Source organism: Pseudopipra pipra, chromosome Z (assembly GCF_036250125.1).
Source record: "Pseudopipra pipra isolate bDixPip1 chromosome Z, bDixPip1.hap1, whole genome shotgun sequence".
Classification (NCBI taxonomy): Eukaryota; Metazoa; Chordata; class Aves; order Passeriformes; family Pipridae; genus Pseudopipra; species Pseudopipra pipra.
The window spans coordinates 25,465,824-25,490,323 of record NC_087581.1 but is presented as its reverse complement, the minus strand read 5'-3'; the positions used below and the strand labels follow the sequence as shown (position 1 = coordinate 25,490,323).

Below are 24,500 nucleotides of genomic sequence, written 5' to 3'. Positions count from 1 at the left end.
CAACCTTTATGATTCTATAACATGCTATGGATATTCCCAATGACAGCATAAAGATTGTTTAGAGTCTCAACTACCGACAAATGTTACCTGTTGCAGAGCCAACTAGCCTCACTGAAAGAAACCAGAACAGTTAATACTTCTAGCAACACAGTCCTCCAGAAGAACAAAGCTGCTCTAGTCCCTGTGGTTCCAGCCAGGTACCTTGTGATCTGCCACATTCATGTAGAATGGAGAGATAGCAAAGTAGCTCTGCTATTTCCTTAGCACCTGGAACATACAATAAGCCAAACTACAAATAATTATAAGCATCTGGCTTATATCCCAAGTACATGCAAAATACAACTGAAGAAATAGTTCTGCACAGTTCATCAGCTCACAGGTGTGGATTTCACAGCCGCTCAAATTTTTCTTGGGCAGTCTATGCAAACATCAGCTCAGACAAATCGTTTTGCTTCCTCCTGCACACAAGAAACTACCTAGTTTTCCATAGAGTTTTAAAAAACCCAGCCTAACAACATGGTGAACAGGCTTCAGCAAGTTGTGTCAACTATTCCAGTCACTGATAACAGAAATCTTTGAGAAGGTGTATAAAATACACCAGTGCCAACCAATTTCTTCTCTAGTCAAACAGACACACAATCACTACTATGAGTCAGTGCCATAAAGAAGCACTGGTGGCCTTGAAGGACAATCAGCCCCTGACAGCTTTTGAAGCAGCTTGTCATCGCCTCCTGTCTTGCCACAGAGCTTCCACCCCAACATACCTTGCTTTTGTAATATGAGTGAAGGCTGTGCAGCCATACAGAAGTTGAAGAAGTCAAAGCACAGACTGCAGAGAAACAAACCTAGATGTTCAGAAGCACTAAAAGCAAGGGCAACACAATTAGCTGATTCCCACTTGTCAATGTTAAATTAATATTGGTCTCTCTACTGCCTGATTTCTCAGCCATTCTGTCCATCTAGGTGTGAAAAGAGTTGTATTACATCAAACACACACGCACAAAGCAAACCTTCCCACAATGGTTAGTGCATGGTTTATCTATATTCACTGAAGCAGCTCTCAAAGTTAATGAAACGCACTTGCAGGACATCTCCTTCCCTCAGTTGCTTTACATACAATTATCTTAACATATACGATGAATTTATGGGAAATTAGAGATAGTATCTGCCTTTCAAGCAGTTTCTTTTTTCAGTCTTTCAAAAGAATTCAAATTAAAAATAACTGCTCTTTTTACTTCAAGTACTCACCTAAATTGCAAGGGCCTTTTTAATTAATAGTATACAGTTCTACAGTCAGTGAAGTACTAGCTTTATGATCAGCAAGTATCACAGCAAGAAACAGTTTATCACAACTGATTTTGTGACTATTAACAATTTCCCTAGACTACCAATGTGATAAGCTTGAAAAATTTAACTTCCCTTTCATCACCAGTATGCAACATGAATTTCTTGTCAACTGCTGCCCAGGTTCAACTGTCTACTGTACTGGAAAAGAAACCATCAGAGTGATTACCACTTAAGTTCCTACTTAATACTCCTTTGGATTTTGCTTACAGTGGTTGCTTGAAGCCCAGTGCCCACTGTAGACAATACAACAGCTTTCAACAAAACCTCTACAGATTGATATTTTCTATTAGCATAGACAGTATGACAGAAATTAATTAGTGTTTATGGTCATATAATTTTCAAGTATGTAAACTTAGCAATAAAGATAACAAACATGGGCCATACTTTTTGGACAAAAAGATGTCTTGCATGCATTTTACACTACAGCCATATCTGTGTTCCTTTCATTCTTTTTTGTTGAAGGCTCAGAACAGATATCTTTCCTGATTCAAATGCTGAACTCCTAAATACTGGCTTTCTTCCAAATAAGCCCCATTCTCTGGTCTTTAATGTCTCTTAGTCCTAATAGTCAGAGGTGCTACTTTTACTTCTACAATGAAGGAGTATCAGTAACTATTTCTGGAACACCTACACTCCACAGTAACTACTGAAAAACGAAAGAAAAGCTTCATTCTTCACACTTACTGGTTATGAAACATTTCTTTGTTAGCATACCACTTCCATTTCTTTCAGTTATATAAAGCATTCATTCCTGCTTTTCTTTAAACTGCTATCTAAAAAATTGTGACATCTGTAAATCCAACCCCAGTTTTGAAATATCTCTAGGTAACTTAGCAATTGCAATTAAGGTTCTTTTACTTATTTATGAACATACATTTATAGACATTTTGAAGTAGCTTTGACTTAATAAACACAAAGCTTACTCCATATACTTACTCATCTTTTCCTTTCCTAAGCATTCCACTCTAAACCTGTTTTTTGCTTACTGGCAGAAAAAGTATGTTTCAGAGTCACAAAGGCAGAGGTCTTTCCTTCTTCAATGAAACACCAACCTGGATGGATGAGGGGAGAGCAGTGGATGGTGTCTACCTCAACTTCAGCAGGGCTTTCACCACTGTCCCTCACAATTTCCTCATGGGCAAACTCAGGAAATGTGGTCTGGATGAGTAGACAGTGAGATGGATTGAGAACTGTCTGAACAGCAGATCCCAGAGGATTATAATCAGTGGCACAGGGATTGTTGGAGGCCAGTCACTAGCGGTATGATTAAGGGACTGGAACATCTCTCTTACAAGGGAAGGCTGAGGAAGCTGGGCCTGTTCAGCCTCAAGAAGAGATGACTGAGAGGGGACCTCATACATGTATATAAGTATCTGAAGGGAGGGTGCCAAGAGAATGAAGCCAGGCTCTTCTCAGTGGTGCCAAGCAATAGAAAAAGAGCCAGTGGGCAGAAACTGATGCATGGGAAGTTCCACTTAAATACAAGGATGAACTTATTTACTGAGCAGGTGACTGAGCACTAGAACAGATTGTCCAGGGAGGTTGTGGAGTCTCCCTCACTGCAGATGAAATTCAAGAACTGTCTGGACAGAATCCTGTGCCGTGTGCTCTAGGATGACCCTGCTTGAGCAAGGAGGTTGGACCAGGTGACCCCACTGTGGTCTCTTCCAACCTGACCCATTCTGTAATTCTGTGTTTCTCAGCTAGTGTCAATGTTTAGCACGTTGGGTGATTTCAGAGTAGTTTTCTTTTTTAACTGCCTATGGAACAATTTTGTTACTTGTATTTATTCTGCACCTGAACTATGACAGGGTGACATGATTTTGGAGTTAAATCTCTTTCAGTGTGTTTTTCCCAAGCCATTTGTTAGTTCACTTGCTTCAAAATAGGCATGCAGGATGAGACTGAAAGCACTAGCTCTTCTAACAGTTGCCAAGAATAAGTGCCCAGAAAAGATCTTACGAGGACAAGCCCACAACAGCACTTTCCCAGTGTAGTTTCATAGTGATCCAAGACTCACAAACATTTTAAGCCAAGATGAATAAAAAGTCATCTTCGTGTTCTTTACAAACAACACCTGAAAACAACACCTTTCCTCTCTACAATTACCTGAAAGGAGGTTGTAGGGAGAAGGGGGTGTGTCTCTTCTCCCAGGTAACAAGTGACAGAACAAGAGGAAATAGCTGCAAGTTGTGCTAGAGGAGGTTTAGATGGGTAGTCAGGCATTGGAATAGGTTGCCCAGGGAAGTGGTGGAATCACCTTCCCTGGAAGTGTTTAAAAGGCGTGTCAACATAGCATATGGGTATGTGGTTTAGTGGTGAACACAGAGATATAGTGTTAATGGTTGGACTCGATGATCTTAGAGGTCTTTTCCAACCTTAATGATTCTATGAAAAGTGGTACAAAAAGTGCTTGTTTGTTGATCTTTACACTACAACTATTGTAGTCCTTGTTAAGATCACATTCAAGACTACCTTCTATTCCTGTATCTTCAGAAAACCTCTTACGTGTGATTTAGTTGGAACGCTCTCTAATCCTTCAAAGGGATTGCGTTCACACATTCTATTAATTTCCTTCTTTCCCAATTTTAGAACAGTCAGACTTTCTACATCAAAGGTGTTTTATTCGAGGGTTTCACATAGGATTCCCTTCCCATATATTTTACACTAACACCACATTATTTGTATCTTTAGTCCTTCTCCTAGCAGCATCACTCCCATGTCGCTGCCAAAAGCACACAGCAAGCATTTTGGACACTGATCAAGACCAGCAATGTGTAACAAGGTAAGTCCTGTAATTGTGTGCTAGTTTTGACTGGGGCACAGTTAATTTTCTTCAGAGTAGCTAGTATGGACCCAACAGAATGTTAATTTTGCTCGTATTAACAGAAGTGATTGTATCAATAATTTCTCAAAAACTTTGGAATTGGGAACATTTAGATATTCACTGTAGTCATGGTATGATCAAGCAGTACAAACTAATTTCTCCATCATGTGAAATGTCACATTTCTGACAATGTGAAAACTCATTAACTTATTTGACTTTGTTTCCTCCTTTAAAATACGCTACCATTTATGTCATCATGGTTATAAAGGCAGATATCAACATCACTTCAATCCCATTCCATGTACTTCATTGTGCATGTTTTGTATATTTGTTTACTTTTATTTGAATTGTAAGTTTGGCTTGCCAAATGCTCTAATTCTTCTGTATCAGAAAAATGGACGAAAAAGTTGAATCTACTTTACAAATAAGAACTTTCTCAACAGGAGTATGCTAGCTCTTATTTTTCCTGGTCTTCATGCTTTATAACCAGGAAAACAATTACATTTGGAAACTCAGTAGTGCTCAGATTCTTATTACTAGTCTCAAAAGGCCTTGGAACTGTATCCTCAATGCACATATGACTGAAAATCAAAGTTTCTCTAAATCTGCAGAAAAAATAGCGGAGTTAAGAAAAAGCTGGTTCATGGCTGGAAACATATTCTCTTAGAATGAGACTCAAGGAAAATCTGAAAATAAAAGATTTCATATAGAAAACAGGTTATGACCGTACTTGCTACACAGTAAGACATTTTAATTAACCACAAATATCTGTACAGGTTCAGCAGACTTTTGCAGGGATTAAGACTTAATATCCCGCTGCGTTCAGCTTCAAGAAACAAGAGAAAAACATACTTTAGGGAGGTTGTTATATACACTATTAGAATCTCAAAGTAAAAATGAAAAGGGAATCAAAACTAAACAAGGTTATTTTCTCTAGAGTTATGATTATTCATACACAGATGCAATTCAGGCAAATATTTTCTTTGATGTAAGACAATACACTGTTTTCATATAGCAACAAAACCTAAAGTTAAAACTATTACATGTGAAAGTGACAAAGGTTTATATAAAACACAACTAGTAATAAGAAATCCTAGATTAATATAACTGGAAGGCAGTTATGGTGGTCATTTGGTCCACTATCCCTGGTCAAAGCAGGGTCAAATTATACCAAGCTCAAAGCCTGTTTAGCTGATTTTTTACCATGTTCACAGATAGGTATTTCACAACCACTCTGAACAGCTTGTTCCAGTGTTTGACAGTCTTCCTGCTGAAAAAATTTTCCTTAATATCTAACAAAAATTTCTCATGTCCCTTGTGTCTATCATCTCTCATCCAAACACCACATGCCTTCAAAAAAAAGTTCCACTCCAAAGCCTCCATAGTTTCCCATCAGGTAGCTGAAGATGCAAACAGATGTCTACTCAGATTTCTTCAAATGAAGACATACAATTCCCTCAGCCTATGCTACATCATGTATTTAACCCCTATTCATCTTTGGCGGTCCTTCACTGAACTTATTCCAGCATGCCAAAGTTGATCTAGTATTAAAAATCCCTGAATTGGAATAAATCAATCAGACGAAATGACTGCCCTTTCAAACAAAGCTTTCTTTCAAAAGAAATATATTTTAACAATACAAATGCAAAGTTAGATATTCAAGAAAAACGCAGGCTACACTTGGGAAATAATTCAGTGTGCCCTGAAAAGTACGAGTTACAATAACTACAGGTATGGTGAGAGCTGAATTAAATACAAATTTTTAGTATAATTGAGCAGTAAATATATCTTACAAGCACCATCCATATATATGGATCAGATTATGTCGTCTTTATACATACACACATACAGCATTATGCACATTCAGTTTTACTTATATACTTTAAATATGTAAAGGACTTAGTCATCATGGGTGGAGACCTTATGTATGACTTGGCTGAAATCCAAAAAAAAGGAGTACAGTTCTATAGTATTGGCATTTATTTAAGATTATTCTGCTTTGAAGACTATCTAGACAATAAATTACAAATATAAAAATGCTTAACGACTACAAAACTTCTGAACTACATCAAAGAATAAAACTATCATTTATAATTATTTGCTACGTCTGTTGAAGTTGTACATATTTGTCACAATCACTAAACTTGCTGGAGCAGCTTCTGACTTGCAAAAGTCTGTGAAACAATTCTAAGACCTGCACATGAAAGAAGCAACAGTAACCCAAAATTCTACTCCTATGTAGTAACTTTGCTATGCAACAAAAACAAACACAAAGTGCCTGGTTCAGTTTTAAACTTTCTTTGGGCTAACATAGTTTAATTTTTTTTCTCAAGAGTGCAGACTAAATTTTAAAGTGAGAGAACACCTTGCCTCCAACTTGAAGAATATTTCATATTACTGCACAATACTCTTTGCTAGACTACAGGAAAGAGACTCGTATTTTATTCACAGTAACATCAATGATCACAAGCTCAATCTGTAAATGGGGAAAAAAGGTTAACACAGACACAGACTAATTCCTGAAAATAAACAGTCCGTTTTTGGATTCTACATAAAGACAGAATTTTTCACCAGGACACACTGCAGGGTGATTACATCAGCCAGCAAGTTAAGTACTGTCAATTTGACAAAAAAATTAAATAATTTCAGAGAACCACCATTTTAGTGAGGAAGAGATGTTCCTAATTGCAAAATGTTTGGAGATTAAAGGTTTTTCTTCCCTATGCAACTCCAATAAAGTATTTCTCTCTCTCTGCAACCCAGTTTGCCAATAAATACAAGCAAGGACTACAACCTGCTTCTTGCTGTCCCCTCTCTGTCCTCCTGTCCTTAGATCTCTGTTACATGTAGAAGTTTCAACTGGAAATTGATATGGGAATTTTCCCATACATCTTCTCAACACTTTAATTACATTGCAAGAAAGATCTGGGACAGGGAAGCTTGTTAAACTTAGACCAAGAACTTCAACACTTTAATAGTATACAGGACCGCTACACAGAAATGTTGTCAAAGTAATAAATCCAGTGGGTGCTAAACGTACTGATGGTTACCTCCAAAATGCTGTATCTTATCTTTTATCTAAAACCACCACTTTTTAATTACCTCAGCAATCACTCAGAAATCAACCTAATCAAAGAAATGAACTCTCCCTACATAAAACCTGCTTAGATTTATTAAGCTTCTAGATGAGTCACATATTACTCAAATATTTATTATGTCCATATAGCTCAAGATGAAAATAGTTTATTTCAAATGAATTCAAATTAATTTTGTTGACTTCATAAGGTTTTGGCTGAGAGCCCAAGCAGTAAAACAGTATTTGAATCCTGATAGAAGAAAAAAAAATTGGAAATCAAACTAAACAAGCTGCAGCTCAGTCAGATTAGGGAGTCCAGCATGTTTGATTGTTGACTTGCTTTTTGCATATTAATCTAATGCATATTTCAATATGAATCCCAAAGGAGGAGGTCCTTTAGGTATATATCAGAAGCCAGGTTTCTAGTGATAATACTGAATCTTTCACATACAGGTGTGTGGTTATTTTTAAATATATGGAACAAAAAAAAGCCCCCACATGATCCAGCTGCAGGGCCTCTTTAAAAGCACTTGGAATTTGTCTGCTTCAAGAGCTGTAATAATACATGCAATTATGATTGTTCTTTTGTTCTTAACGCTTTAGGGACCTCATTTTATACTGAATGCAATCAAATAATAAACCTGATGCTTTGATGAAAGCCACCTATATGTTGTGTCTCTGAAACAGTATTTCTTTGAATTCCTTCAACTACTACAACAATACTGTGTAACTAGGTGCAATTAATTTTGTCAGCTTAATGCCCACCCCTTGTCACTGCAGCAGTACTAGAAACGAAACAATGACAAATAAAAGCCTACTAACTTTCTTCACCTATGTTACTCAATTCCAATTAATTCAGTTGTCCGTGATCCAACAGAGTATCACTGCAGCACTGAAAACCCCAATCTTGGGGAGCCCTTTGGGAATGTGTCTGCTAGGCCCCTACTGACACAGAAGGAAACCGAAACTTTTAACCTTTCTTTTTTTTTTTATCCCTCTCTCTTCTCAGTGTTTTCTGCTAGAGGACTTCATTCCTCTTGTTTATCAAGCTTGTTTGTAGGAGGTGTTTATAAGAGTGACAGTAAGCTTCCACATACCTTCTCATCCCAGCCTTGCCAAATCCCTTCATATTAATGCCATCTACCTCATCTTATTAGCAATTCTACTCTATCAGCAACAAAACCAGTGAACACTTGTATGGTTATTCTCCTTTTTACTCTGCTTTCATGTGTTTATGACTGACATACTGGATGGGAAACTTGTCTCACTTCACTAATACAGGAGGTACAGCTAGACAGTCAAAGGCTTCACACACCAGAGCCCAGATCCTGGTTACTGGACAACATGTTCAGTGAAACAAGTGTATTTTCTGCCATGGTCAAAACAGATGAAGTGTCATTACATCTTATTCCTTTTACAAATCCAAAGCAGTCTTACATGTAGTTTAACTGTCTTCATAGAGCTGCAATTGCTCTCTAATCAGTCCATTTTGTACTGCCTTTGTTCAGCTACTGAGGAATCCCTTTACTGGCCCTTTATTTCCTGAGCTTTTCCAATGCAGCAGCTTTCGACAAGTGGTTAAATATTTCTCTCTTTACCACACAAAAATAAATATATTGCCTATTTGTCCTGCAAAGCCCCAAAATACTTCTCAAGCTGAGCCTTCAGTCCAGCAGTACTATAATTATGGTGGCAGCTAAATCCCCTTCCACTCTTTCCTTTGGTTTTGGTCTTCCCTTCTCTTTGGTACACCATAACCCTCTCCCTGCCCTCAAAAAGACAAAAGTTAAAAAATGAGGGGAAAAAGAAGGGAGAAAAAGAAACCCACTTTTCTTCTTTTCACTTTACTCTATATCCCTGCTCTATACTGTATGTTGTAAAAGTTCCCCACTTGAAATTCCTATTCCTTTGTTTATTCTATGCATTCTCCATTTCCCAGTTCCTCCTTCCTTTCCTAGCACTGGACTCTTCAAAGGAACTCATTCCAGCCCTTTGAGAGATCTAGGGTTTTTTTCCTCCTGGCAGAAGACAAGAAAGCCAGCTCTCCCTAGTATTTAATTTCTTTATCACTCATGAGCATGCAAGTTGCTTTTGGAGTTGATAATCTTCAGTGTCTTCTTGTGTAACGGCTGTCAAGTCAGTAATTTTAAATAATCCATTGAAAGTATAAATTATTGATCAAGCTATTGACATGATCACCGAACTTTACAAGACAGGATTATCTGCAAACAGGCTACATTCAGAGACTCAATTCTAATGGGGAAACAAGCTAACTTAAAAATTTATATAAATCTTAAAATATACAAGAAAATATATCTATAAAAAGGTTCTAGAAAACTCATTTTTATGTTATCACTAAGGGCAGTGTTGCCAAAAAGAAAAAATGCCAATTTTTTCTTGTTTCTGCACTGCAAAGTACTTCACTTCTACCTGTGATAAAGTTTACATTACAGTGTTACTTCCACTAGTTCCAGCACAATTAGTGAGCTAAAAATCATATAAGGTTTTTTTTTCATCCTCTACTTTCTGTGGAAGAAACACACCATCGCAGATTTCAAATGATACGTCACTGAGTCTAGATATCATGCATCTGTTCCAAATAAATGGTCTAATTATTATAGTAGTCTTGACAGCAAATATGTGATACTCTTAAGTCAACTATGATTTTTAGGTTACAAGGGCAAAAATGAAAAGACAGACAAACAAACTGAGACTCCCACATACAGGCTGTGTAATCCGCAGCTGACCTGCCATTTCTTTCATTACTCGTACACACAATTTAACACTTTAAGTACGGTTGTAATCATATAATGAGATTTGCTAAAGCCAGACTTTGTGTCAACTCGTCCAACAGTAGCATTTTGACGATCTACTTGCTGAACAGAGATTACTTTTCAAATGTTTTGAAACTAGCAGAAATAGTAGCATTAGTAATAACACATTTGAAATGTTCTAGTCATATTGTGAAAGCATATGAAATTCAAATAATTACCTAGATTAAATCCAATGTTCCATAAAACGCAATTTAAAATACAGAATTATTAATGTATATTTACGTATGCAATCGTATACTAATAGAGATTCCCTGTCATAAAAACAACAGAATTGTATAACATTTTATAGTAAACATTGCATGTACAACTGTGTGCTTATGAGTATACAATTGTTTCAGTAACAAAGTTATAATATTATGTAGCAATTCATTACCCAGTGAATTAGCACTGTGATCCAGTACTTTCATTATGCCTTCAAAAGGACTTTGCCCATTACACTGATAAAATTATAAAAAAGTATGTAGGAACAAACAAGAAAGGAGAGATTGGAAATTATAGTTGCAAAACTAATCCTGTCCATGATCTGTGTGAACAGAGATACCATAAAACAAAAAGGTTTATTAGGCTGCTACTTTATTCCACCACACAGCCTAAATAATGTAAGGACTACAATCTGAAATATGTATTTCCGCTCTTTCCTCCATTAAGAAACTAAAAAGGTATTGGTGAAAAATAAGTAAGGAATGTGTGCATGCATGTGTTAGATACAGCATTTGCTGGATAAACAAATTCTAGTTTATTGTAGAGACAATTTTAGTTTAAATTATGAAATCTTTAATGCTCACATACAGCCAGTGTCTGGCTCTCCATTCTCGATACATCAGCCTCACTGAAATTTGAAATTACAAAGTACTTTCCAACAGCTACAACCGCTAAACTAATGAAACATGTACAGTAACAGTTAAGGTTAAAAAGGTACATACAAGGCCTTGCACCTGTCTGCATTTCCAGTACAGAACCACTCATCCATCCACACCTTCACAAGAATACTGTCAACTTTTGTGACACTTCACAGTGAAAGAAGTGAGGGCACTTATAACCTCAAGAATCACAAAATACTCTGAGTTGGAAGGGACCCACAAAGATCATCAAGTCCAGCTCTCAGGTGAACAGCCTACATGGGGATCGAACCACAACCTTGGTGTTATATTAACACCACGCTCTAACCAACTGAGCCAATTTCAGGGTTTCTTGCACCTTTTTACTTATCTGACATCTGCATTTTCTTCCCCTCATTCATAAAATATTTGGACTTTCTTCCATTATTCTTGTATTCAGACTAAACATCAGTTCTCATCCAGTCTACTGCCAAGCAACCTGCCAATCTCTCTTTTCCTTCCAGATAAATATCAATACTTCTCATTCCTCACACTTCAAAAGAAATTCTCATCACAATACCACACTCTTGCCCACTAACAGAACTGAGTCTTTGCACAACCTGTTTTTCAGAAGCAATTTGTTTCTTCCACTAACAAATCAAAACTAATTTCCTCTTCAAAACCATTTCAGTCCAACTGAAAATCAATTTTCCAACCTCCCATATAATTTTAATATAGCTTAGCCCAGCCTGAAAATACAAACATATTCGCCCTATAGTTTCTGATCTTAATATTTATGTAATGTGTTTTTGGTTATTTATTTTCTTTCCATTTTACCATCCAGAGGCACTCAAAACTTGACTCAAAACTTTGCTCAAGCAAATCTGAGAACAATGGATCCAGAAAGACAAAAGGATGTTTCAGCAATGTAAAATGAAAGACACAATACTTGGCTGGATTTGGGCCCTGAAGTTTGGTTCCAAGTAGGTCAGACGTTGACTACCGCCAAGATCAGAAAGCAATCTTAAAACATACTTGACTCTGAGAACAGAACAACTAATGGCTCTTTTATTAACAGGACAAAAGGAAGGAATGTAAGAAAGCAACAAAGCCATAACAGGAGAGATGTGGCTGAACATGACGGAAAAGTTCTGAAAAAAGAAGAGTAAAGAGACAGTAAGAAAGTAATGAACAGAGAGGCATCTGCAGGGATGAAGCCACAAAGCCATTTACATTCTTGCTCTCTCCTCATTTTAAGCCATTTTATTTCCAGAATCCTATTGAGTTCCTGTAAACTCATCTCATGCTTCACTACTGCAAGAAAGGAAAGCAGCAGTATTTTTACTGTTGTGGTAAAAGAAGAAAATTCCTTTTCTTACAACACTGGACACATAAACATTTAGAAACAGTAAGGACATATTCTGCTCTCCCAAAAGTGTCTTTGACTGAGACTGTCTTCTTTTTATTTGTAGGTTAAAAATAGTTACCTTGTGTGTGGTGCAATATTATTCATATTAGAAAGTCCATTTTTACAATTTAACTTTTTTTTCTACCACCTGCTATGTAAGCTTACCAAATGTGGTTAGAAGACCATTTAACCCTGTTGCTGCATCTTGTATGTTTTTGCCAGGGAGGCCTTTATGTGTTTTTGGTTTTTTTTTGTTCCCTTAGACTCTCTTTCCTCTTCTTTATGTGTCATTGGCGAGGATGATTTCCCACCTTATTTGCCTGATAGCAAGGGGATGTCCAGCAGTTTTGTTTCCTTAATTTTTTCTTCTAACAGCTCTGTGAGTAACTGGAAATTATGTCTAGATGAGAAAGGTACTGGACCGAACAATAGATAAGTATTCTAGAATCACTGTAATGTATTATAACAAATTAACTATTAGATGAGAAATTATATTTTGTTTTAAATCAGAAATAAGCAAAGATTGTTTCGACTAATAACACAATAGCAGTAATTCATGTATGCTTACCACCTCCGAACAGATACTTCTCTCTAACAGGGGAAAGCAATTTTGCTTTTGCTTAAGAATCTGGGATTTCTTAAAATGTCTTATTTCACCTTTTGAACTAATCAAGAATAATCAAGAATAATCAAGAAATCATAATAATTTAGTTCATCTTAATTTGAGAAAAGGCAGCAATATGAAATTTACAAAGCAATATAAACAAAAAAGAAGGGAAGTGTTCTAACATTACCTATATAAGTAGCTCCTCAAGCACAAGAGCAAATCTTAGTAAGAAATAGAAGAATTTTAGGCATAAATAATATCCCTAGTACAAGCTCTTACTAAACAAATTTGGCATACTGATTCATCACACATTTATGCTCCTCAAGGGAAGAAACTTATGTTCCACAATTAATTTTATTAGTAAGCAATGACGTTACAGAGCAACTATTAAGAAAGTCAAATATTAAAACTAACTCGACTTGTGAACTCGTACTCAAGAATCCAGTTTGATGAAAGAACCGAATTGCACAGTCATACCCTTGTAACTAGCTCTAGGAGACATTCATTCCAGCAAAACAGAATCCACTGCTCTCAAGTGGTTGAAGTTTAATGACTTGACAAAAACAAAAGGCCATAACACTCCAAAAGTTCCAATTGGTTTTACAGTCCATGAATCTCAGAGAAGCAAAGTGAATCAAAAAAAAACAAAAAACCCACAACCCCCCAAATATAAATAAGTGTATTACATGCATGTAATATTATAACATATAACTAAGTACTCAGCAATCTAATGGCGACAATTTGATTTATCCAAATTTATTTAAAATAGCTTCTTTAAGTTATGTTTGAAATTGAAGAGAACACTTAATATAAACCACTCGTGTTGCATGTTTACTTTTTAAACTGTTTCACATGTTTAATTACTGAAGCAGTCAAATAGTTCTTTGCACTTGTTTTTAATTAAACATGGCACATTATGATGCATTTTTATGTAAGAAGAGATGGAACTTAATGAGCTCCATCTAAACTTGGAGTTTTAATTCATTACATTAAGCTAAAAAGTACATCAACTGTAGTTTTCAATATAGTAATTTTTAACTTTTTTCTAGCATACTGGATTTCAAAATTTGAAATGTAACAACAACATAGAACTTATGAAAAAATTACAGTTGACATTATTAAATACAATACTTATAAAGAAATGCTACATGACCAACTAAATTTATTAAAACACATTTGTTTTTTCAAACTGCACAGTTAATTAGAGGGGAAGTACGGTCATTACATGAACTGAACAGCCTGTTTCTGGTCACAATGTCCTTCAAGGATTTAAACCAAGCACAGCTCATCATCTTATGGTTATTTTTACACATAAACTGGAAGAAGAAATTGTTCCCAGATTGGTTGTTGAAAAGTCTCTCAGGACCACCTACTGTCCTGGCTTTTATTTAGAAGTCTGCCAATATTCAGATCTTACTTGAATTCCAAATTCTGTGTCCAGGCCCTACCTCATTGCCCCAGCACAGAAAAAACACTGACAAACAAGAACAAGTTCACAACAGAGGACACTAACATAGGTGGAGTCTGTAGCACAGACCCTGTAAGTACAGACAGGGGAACAGGGCCTATTCCACCTGGAGAAGACAGGGGGAACAGAACAGCAGCCCTGGCCACCAACAAGGAGGTTATTCAGAAGACAGAGCCAAGCTTTTCACAGGACAAGAGACAACTGGCACAAGTTGAAACACAAGATGTTCAGAGAGGATGTAAGGAGAAAGTCTGACATCCAGAGAAAGTCCAGCAGTCAACGTGTTGTCTCCATTCTTAAAGGGCTTTGTGACCTGACTGGATACAGCTTTTGTACCCATTATGATATCACTACTGACCCTGTTTTATGCAGAACTTTGGAGCAGAAACCAACTGAGGTCCCCTCTCATCAAATTATTCTGTGATTCTATAAGTACCATATCTCCAAAAGTTACATTGTTTGACTAAATCTAGGCTTTAGCAGAACTATAATAATAACCTCCAAATGGTTTTCTTTAAAACAAAGAATAATTTAAAGAAATCTTCTCCATCTCTATTACCTGTCTGTCCACTGAAGATCAGGAATGATATGCTCTAGTTTTCATTCAGTGTGTCCCCTTAGCATGAAAGGGGTAATCACTTTTCCTGGCTTCACACATATTTAACCTATTAACTGTTAAAAGAGCACTCCAGGTCACTTCCCCTTAGTTCTCTGTCAAAAACACTTCTGCTACATTGTGACAAGTCAAATTAATAGTTTCTTAGTCAAGACATACAACAGATGTGGAAGATGGAGAAAGGCAGTTTGACACATTACCACAAAGCACTAAGTGCCCTGCATGCTGTTTAAAAGCAAAGCTTTTCCATTATTTCCAGAAATGTTTTCAAGTAATCTAAATGTAAAGCTGTCCAAAGACCTTTCACACAAGTTGGGAGAAGAGTCCACAAGGCTACTGAAGGGATAAGAAACCAGACAGACAATGCCTTCTAGCACATTATGGCATGTGGTTAACTTGCTGTAATATCAGGTAATGACAAACTTCAGATATTCTTCTAAAAAGCCTGACTGTAAGAAATACTATTTCATCACCTTACACAGTCATAACAACCGCACAACCACAACGCAACAACTTAAACTACAAAAAGAGATGTTATGTAGTAACAACTTACCCCAAAATTTTTACCTCAGGTTCCAGAGTTCAAAAAAGCTATGTATCAAAACTCACCAAACCATCATAAAATTGCCAAATCCTACAATCTTTTTAGAAAATGAGGTAAACATTTTAACATTCCAAAGTGAGTTTAAAACTCAGTTTTGTGAGTTCACAGGCAAAAATATTGATAACCTATCAGTCTGAGCAAGTGGCAGAGCTCTGAGAAAACAGACCTGGAAAAATACAAGCCCAAGAAACTTACGGCACAGCTTAAGCCTGCTGCAGTCTAAAGATATCCTTCTAAACACTGTTAATACACCTGAACCAGCCTGGGTAGCAATGGCAGTGTGAAACTTTCAGTATTTTGCTCTGGTTTCCAGCTGCTGAAATAGGACCTTGTTCAGGTACACCGATGTGTGTTAAGATCACACATGCAACTATATTGCAGACATAGCTTCAAATTTATTTGGTTCTGACAGATACTGGTGTAATCTCATTAACCTCAACCAAATAAACCTCCTGGTTTATTTATTCTCCACTTTGACCCAAGTCTATTTCATCACACTGCTTTTAGGTCTGCCAATGCAAAACAATGAAAAGTGAAGATTTCAGCTCATTTTTACATCCACCTAGCAAAGGGTCTGTACATTTTACTAACAGTTTTGCATTCTTATTGTCACAAGCTTAAGTCTAATGTGCTCCTCTCTGGCTTCTGCAAGCATGCTTCTGAAATGCTCATTGGAATTCAGTGCTAGTATATCATCCTTTCAACACCCGAAACACCATTTTAGTGTGTTAAGCTTCAGTTTTAGGGACCAAAAGACACATTGGAATAGAATGCCCTCAAGTTAGCCAGCTAACTTGAAATCACCCTAACCAAAGAAGCCAGGTTAAGAGAAAAACAACTAGAAGTACTTTTTCACAAGCCCCCAGATAGCATAGTTACAAAAGTTTATGAAGACCCAGGTATACAGCATTTAAAAGATAACCATGCACCTATTTACACAGTTGGTAGAGTAGTTCCAAAGTCTCAATCTTTTGGGAGCCAGCTGTTGGACTGACACATGCTTTACTGCCCACAGCCAAGGATCTAGGTCTTGTGCAATCCAATGCCCTCAGATTCCACTGGGAACCCAAAATTTCTTTTGTAGCTGAGTCCATCTTTGGGGTTATCCACGTTGCAATTACACAATATTTTCTCTGACATTGTAAACCAGCTTAAGAAGTTTTCCTGTCCGTTCTCCTCCCCTCATGCCACTTGTTCCAAAAGAGAAAAAAGAAATTAATTTTAACTTAGGTCACTTGTGATACAGTTTACAGCACAGCTCTACAAAGAGCTGTTGTGTTTACACAACTGATGGAGCAGCATATTACAGTGTTTTTGAGAGGATGAGAAAAGTTTTGAGAACTAGAGACAGTTTAAGAAACAGTTAATGCATATCATGAAACTACAACTTCTAACTTACTCTTACATCTCTGTGACTTCACGGTTTTTCATTTCTGACAGAAAGTCCAAAATTCTTTGTCTGCTTGGATTCCTACCCATTTTCCCCAGCATAAGGAATTCCACAGTCCTTTGGCCATCAATTGCTAAGTACGCTTTCAACTGCTCCAAAGAGCAAAACCTCAAGGTAAGGAAATATGAAGAAAACCCAAAAGAATGTCACTGTTTTACTCTGTGTAGAAATCTGAAAACTATGCACAGCAATCTGTCAAAATAATAAAAAAACTCATTGCTTAAAAACTGCATATTAATACTGATCTTAATATGCTGAAGTGGGCATTCAAATTTCATACAACTAATCTGAAACTCTAAAGAGAATTTTACAAGACAAGAAAAATTGAAGACATTTCTATGTACATATTATTATAACACATCCCATATTAAAATAAAACTCCCAGGGATTCCAAAAACTAATCGTAAGAGAGAATCTGCAGTGCCAGTGCTGCAAATTATGGCAAAATAGTGTGAGGAATAAGATTTGAAATGCCAGTTATAATTTCCAAAATTAATTTGTACAAGAAGCAGTTATCTCTATGAGGTACATTTCATAGTGAGGGGAAATGTCTTTAGTAGTTTGATGATGAAGTTAAAAACCATACAAGCTTTCAAGTTCACCAGTCCTCTTGGTACAACCTATAAAATGGGAATGGTTTGGCTTTGGGTCCAGTTTTGATTCCTTCAGCTATAAGGAAGTAGTTTTAAAGGTTTCACTTAATTCGACTCCTTTTACTCCCTCCATTTTCTGAAGATTACACTTTGCCTTCTTTACCTTTGTAGACTATATGATTGGAAAAAGAATGTTTTTGATTCTGCTTATCTCTAAGAGGATGCCTCCTCATATGAACAGTTGCTATTTGGCCCCAGCTCCTGATTTCCAAGCCCACAGGAGTACTCCTTCATTTAGGTGGGATGTAGCAAACACATTAAGTGGCTTTATTTCCCCTCTGCATTGCTCCTTTGTTTCTGAAAGAAGTATAGAGCTAGCTGGGGATTGCTGTCCCTTGTAACTGTATTAAAGTTAACTTATGAACAAACATAATACAGCATTGCTACATTTTGCAGAATCAGCAGAAAACATTAAAGAATGACAGAATTCCCTGCAACTGGGAAATGCAGCAAAAGGGAGAATTTCTGCCGGCTTATAGTATGCAGTATACTAACTACATCACACATAAGAGACTTTGTTTTTTTCCTGAACATGATCCTCCAGTGTGACTCTTCACTTGAAAGCTGTATTTTTAAGAGGCTTTTGTCTTTATAAACTCAGAGCCTCCTATACTACTTGATTATCTCAACAGGTTTCCAAAGTACCTTTTCAACTCACAAAAAAAAATCTTTTATTGGGAATTAATGTTTGTTTTCCAATAGTCTTTCTCCTCAAATGCCCTTGCATTAATCTCAGTCAATTTCTATCTAATACATTCAGTATAACTCAGACAGCATCCATGGCCCTATCTCCATAACTGAATTCATGTAAGCAATCCCATCATTTTATGTTGGACTTAAAAGGGCTCCCAATCTAAATGCACTTGAATAACCGAGGCCTATAAATTTTTTTATAAATACAGGTACCAAATTAACTGTATATTTATGTATCAAGATTGGATATTTAGAAGGCAAAATTTTTCTTACTTTAAAAATATCTGACAGTACTAGAAGCTCAAGCTGTAGCCTGTCTTGTGACACATTGAAGACTGATAAACATTTTGGTCATAACTATGAAATCCTAGCAGTCAAGCAAGACTAATAGATAGCAAAGAGAGAAAATATTCATTTAAACCACACTAGACATGTCCTTTAAGATCTGTTATTTATGCAAAGTGTCAATGTTAGACTAGGAAATGTTAACACTCTTCTAAACTATTAACGCTCTCTCTCCCAAAAACCTCCAAAAAGTCCTCATCCCCATACACTGTTTCTGGTAAACAGTATGACTTAGACTGTGCAAAAAAAAAAATCTCACAAACTGATTTAAATTAATTTGATAGTTACTCTCATTAATTGCTACAAAAAAAGAAATCCTTGAGACCAATAAAGTCACATAAAGAAGCATATTTTTATTTTTAATTATACATGCAAATAACTTTAATCACAACACCTTGAACATGTTTAATAAATTCATTTATTTAAAACACCTGTAAAAGATTTTCTTAAGGCCTGAAATCTACTGCAAGGGCTCAAGCACATAAGCAGAACAATAAAGGGAATACCAATTAACATAGCTCCACTGGACTGTCAATAAAAAACTTTAAGTCACGAACAACACATAGGTCAAGAATAGGAGTAAATATCAGAAAAGGTCCTACATGGGAACACACACAGAGCAAGAAATACCACACCACATACATTTTTGCAAGCATATAAGCACTTTCAAAGTCCTAGCCTAGAAACAACTTTGGTGATAACTGGCTTACATGAGACTTGAGCAGGATCAAAACTGAGAGCTAGCCAAGCAAAAAAACCCAAAAGACATTAGATGCCAACAAACACAAAATAACAAACTCCTGAAAGAATAACTTGCACTTATTCCCACATGGCATTGAATTTTGAGCCAAGTGTAAGCAGATAAACAAAACAATCATGCACAGGATGTGCAGCTCAACAGAATCTCTGCTTAACAGAGGTACACAAGACAAGAAACAAAGTGTTCCAATGAAAATAGGAAAGATTGAAAACATTCTCAATTCACCTGGAATACTGTTTTTTGTGACATCAGAAAAAACACAGAAAACTAGATTCATAGACTTACATGAGATATGAACAAATGCTAAAGATTCTAGGAAAAAAGAAAATACATACACACACACACATATACCCCCTCCTCCCTCTGCCGCAAAAAAATACCACACAAAACCAGAAGAGAGCCAAGAAGACAGAAAATCAAAACACTTTGAGCTAATGCCTCTTTTCCTAATAAAAGGAAATGTGCAACCGTTATTAAAAAGCAATCTACTAACAACAATAGGAACTCTGTAATACTACTGTGGAAGTCATTGTCAAAGACAGATGCAGAGACAAGTCACCTCATAAAAGGACAATGCTTCTATTGATTTTAAATCAATAGTTACCTGCATTAGATTGGACTTTTTTTCTACAAATCAAATTTAAAGATTCACGTTTGACTGTGTGATACGACTGCATAATCAAAATTAGATAGACAACTGCCTTCCAGGCAACTCATTCTACATAACACATGGGGATTATCATTGTCCATGCAAACCAGAAGTCTCTGCAGTACTGCATAACTCACAGAGCTTAATATTTGAGTGAGGTATCACCCTTTTTCTTCCAGCATCTCACAGGCTGCAACTGACAGTAACAACATACCTTGTACTGGTACCTTGTAGCACTTCACTGTATTGGGAGCATAAAACCTACTTAAGTGACAGATACAATGTACTTTCTAGATGAACACAGCATGCAGGACCTATTTGTACATGGCAAAGAAAACTGACTACAGTTTCTCCAACAGAACTACTCTAAAGAAGCCTCATTGTATATACATATTTTTTTACTGTTTTAGAGGTCTCCGTAAAGACAGATCTACATTATGCAATAATCTGCAAAGTCTCATATCCAGAAATTCCAGAAAGCTCCTCATTTACCTTCGGATAAAAAAATTGCATCTGAAACAAGTTAGAGAAATACAAACGTAAGCATGAGCTCAAATGTTGACTCAGATATTATCAGTATTACTCATATTAGTCATCTAACTGGGCTCATGCTGAGAACCCTGTGGGTGGACATATGAATACATAAGTAACCCACCAAAATCAGTGCACAGCTAGGGTCAGAAGTTTTGAAACAGCAGCTCTATTAAGTCAAATGAAAAAAATATAACTGTGTACTGCCTAATAAAAGTGATAATATTTGCAAGCAAGCTTAGGTAAAAAGTTGGGGGGCAGTGTTATAACAAAAATGCTAACCTGTAATAGAACAAGAGTACTGGTATAGGACAATCTGGGTTGAAAGGTACCTCAGGGGGTCATCTAGTTCAACCTCCTCCTTTAAGCTCCAGTTATTTTTATTAAAAAAGACATAAGATTTTGGTTGCCGTCTTCCAAATCAGTTGGGTTTTTTTAGAACACCATTAAAACAAGTATTTGTTTTATTATTGCATGGTCAACTACATCAATTGTTTTTTAATGAAAGTTTTGTAACATTTGATGGTAGTTCTCTTTTATTCATAACCAACACCATTTAATTAATGTCTCTGTTTAACATTACTACATTTCTGAATCTTATTTCCCTTTTAAAGTTCTTTCAGATGAGATGCTAGGTTGTTTCTTGTAACTGCTAACTTCGTCACTTAGCTTTTTGTTTACATAAGGTCATACTGTAAAAATGCTCCAGAGCTGAGAAAAGAGACCAATGGCAAAGCAACAACCCTGTTCAGCAACTGCTTTACTTACAAATTGAGCAAGAAGATGCCACTGCTAGTACAAGATGGTAGTGACATTCACTGTAGTAGTATTCTGTCATCATGCATAACATTACCTCCACATTAGAAATGGTTATTCCACAGAGATTTCAACCTTTTTATTAGCCTAATCATCACTCTGAACAGCTACAAGTGAAAAGCAGTAACAGCCTCCTTTCATTTTCCATTTCCAGTTCCAGTTCCAGTCAGTCTGATTTGATCAATAAGGATGTTGAACCATTTTCTGCATTCTGTGAACTTCTTGTTCATCACAACTTCCCCTCTCAGCAGCAAATACTACTTCCTCATGTTGCTGTTGCTGGCATTTACAAAAATTAAAAACTCTGTAAAGAGCTCAAATTTAAGACTCCTCTGGAAAGTGCACCACTGCTTAAAATCTCTATCATTTCACACAACAATACTGTAGTTGTTTAATAAAAAATTCTCTATTTACACCCCTGAAATCACTCGGGAGGTACTCCTCAAGCAGAAGACAGTGATGGCTACTGTATTCCTACTGAATCCTCAAATTACTGCCACTGACCCCAAAAAGGGAAGATAAATGGGCAAGCCTAAAGAACATCACTACAATATTACTCCCACATCACATACTAGGAAGACTGAGAAGCGGAGGAGGAAAAGAAAAGTTAATCAAACTGTTCCAAACTACCTTTACTTTAACTGTGCAGAGAATCTCTCTACAATCTCCTGTTAATTTTGATTTTCCTTAAAATACAAACTTAATAAATACTCCTCTCTCACCTAAACTACATATACATTAAATTTTATTAACAATAGAACAAATTAAGAAGTAGATACATTGGACGGCTTTACAGGGCTAAGATGTCAGAAACATTCACCATTAAGCAACAAATCTCAAGCACAGAATCACATTTGAAACTGTAAACAGCCATCACAATCTTCCCAACTATGTTTCCTTCTCCCCAACAACCAAAAGGAACACAGTCGACGTCTCTGAGCACAAAACAATTTAGAAAGGTGTCATTTTCTTACCTGTCACTGACTGCAGAGGTGACAAGGCCACAATCAGGTTCTAATTAGACTTCAGTCGCAAAAAAAAAAAAAAAATATTCTGAAGACGTTTTATCTGCAATTATTTTCTTAAAACACATAATCTTATGAAAACGAATTTAACTCGTAACCCACACCTAGTGCAACATTTCCCCACGCAGAAGCAAATTCAATGGAGACATACAGAGAAAAACCACAGATGTGTTTCTGTGCCTGCTTGCCCTCCCCCTTGCAACGAGGTGGCTGGTTTGGTTTGTTTGTTTTTTTTTTATGGCACAAGTAAGAATTCTCGAGGAAGTTCTCCCGCAACACACAAACACGCACCACCTCCACCGACGAGGCGCGGCAGCCGGACTTCCAGCTGCTCCGCCAGCCCGGCCCGGAGCCCGGGAGTGCTGTTTACGGAGGGGGAGGGAGCAGCGGCGGTGCCCCGCACACCCCTCCCGGCTGCAGGGCTGCCCGCGCCCCTCGAGTGCCCGCCCGCCGTGGGAGAGCCCCTGCCCGCGGGACAGGACGTGGGACACGGCGGGTGCAGCCGCCACCCCCACCCGCCCCGGGCGGCGCCGGCCCCACTCACCCAGCGGCGCTGGCGGTGCAGCCCGGCGCGCAGGCAGCGTCCGCCCGCTCCCTCCCCATGCACGGCGGAGCCGGCGGGGGACGCGGCGGCAGCTCCGCGCCGACCCGCGCTCTGCCCGCAGCCTCCGCCCGCCCTCGGCTGGGCGGTGCTCCCGCGCTCGCGTCACCGCGCCGCGGCCCGGCCGGGCCCTCAGCCCCCGGGCGGGGAGGCGGCGCCGCGCACAGCGGGATGGCGCTCAGTGCAGGGACGCCGCGCCAGCGGCCAGAGGGCAGGCACAGCGCGGCACAGCTCTCCCATGGGGCGGCAGCACCCTCGTCACGGAACCACAGAATATTCTGAGTTGGGAGGGACCCACAAGGATCATCGAGTCCAACTCCTGGCCCTGCACAGCATATCCCCAAGAATCACGCCATGTGCCGGACAGCGTTGTCCAAACGCATTTCGAACTCTGTCCGGCTCCGCCGGCACTAGAGAGGCGGAGAGCACCAGGGGGTTGACAAACCTCTTCCCAGCCGGGAAGCGGAACCGCTGCCGCGCGGGCGGATGCTGCTTCCTGCCTCCGCTCTCACCCGAAAGTTGGTGTGGGCGACAAGGGATTCTTGTGTCTGACAAGTCTCCGTCTGTAGGAGCTGCGGTGAGGTGAAAGCTGGATTAAAGTGAGGCAAAGGGCATCAGACCAGCGGTTTCACAGACCTAGCCTTGTCCGGCCGTGGTAAACAGAAGCAGTGCGGTCTGGGAGCACAGTAGTGCGTGTGTTAGTTGAGCCAAAGGAAAAATGCACGGGTGGTTCTTTAAGCAATGCGTGTGTGTGCTAATTCTGTCCCACCTGCCCGGATTTATTGCACAGTTCTGACTTTGGAAATGTATGCTTTTCTGTAACTTCTTGTGTGTTGTTTTCTTATTTTCTTGTCCATTCCAAGTAAACACACCTCACCTGAAAGCTCAGGAATCGGCTTGTCTGTTGAAAGAACACAAATTGGGACAGGCAAGAACTAAAAAGCCATGTAAAATTTCAGTAGATGGCGAGTCACGAACTATCAACAGGCTCATGCTCATGACATGCAGTGATTTCAAAGCCAGCTGTTACCTGTCAGCTAGCAATTTGGTACTGTTAAAATATAATTATTTAAAGACAATCTTGTCATTTTCATTTCTCTAATGTCATGTGTGGTTTTTTACTCTGTGCAGAAGAAAAGAGTATGCCCATGTCCTATAGCATTATCTCACAGGAAACAAAATATAGGCCATTTCAGAACTAGAAATTAGCTCAGTAGGTACATTGCTTTACATATTTGTTTTTCTTGAATATGGAGTTCAAAGGATACCTGGTGATTTTGAAATAAAGTCAATTACAGCATGTTTTCTTCTGTAATATCTAGCCCTTCATCTCACAGAAAGTTTCTGTGGTATTACATCCTGGTATTACATC

General features: G+C 37.9%; 1 protein-coding gene across 2 annotated transcripts in view; it reads right to left on the bottom strand.

Moving 5' to 3' along the window:
- JAK2 (Janus kinase 2) overlaps positions 1-23,208 on the bottom strand; it is an 85,744-nt gene extending 62,536 nt beyond the window's left edge. The window contains exons 1-2 of one of the 2 annotated variants that reach the window (XM_064642226.1): positions 23,072-23,208; positions 22,477-22,525 (exon numbers count right to left, since the gene is read on the bottom strand). The gene's annotated coding sequence lies outside the window, so the exon portion shown is untranslated. Of the gene's footprint in view, positions 1-15,554; positions 15,578-22,476; positions 22,526-23,071 lie in introns of those variants that run through there. The other variant, XM_064642229.1, reaches the window with a different exon arrangement.
- Between the last annotated feature and the right edge of the window lie 1,292 nt (positions 23,209-24,500).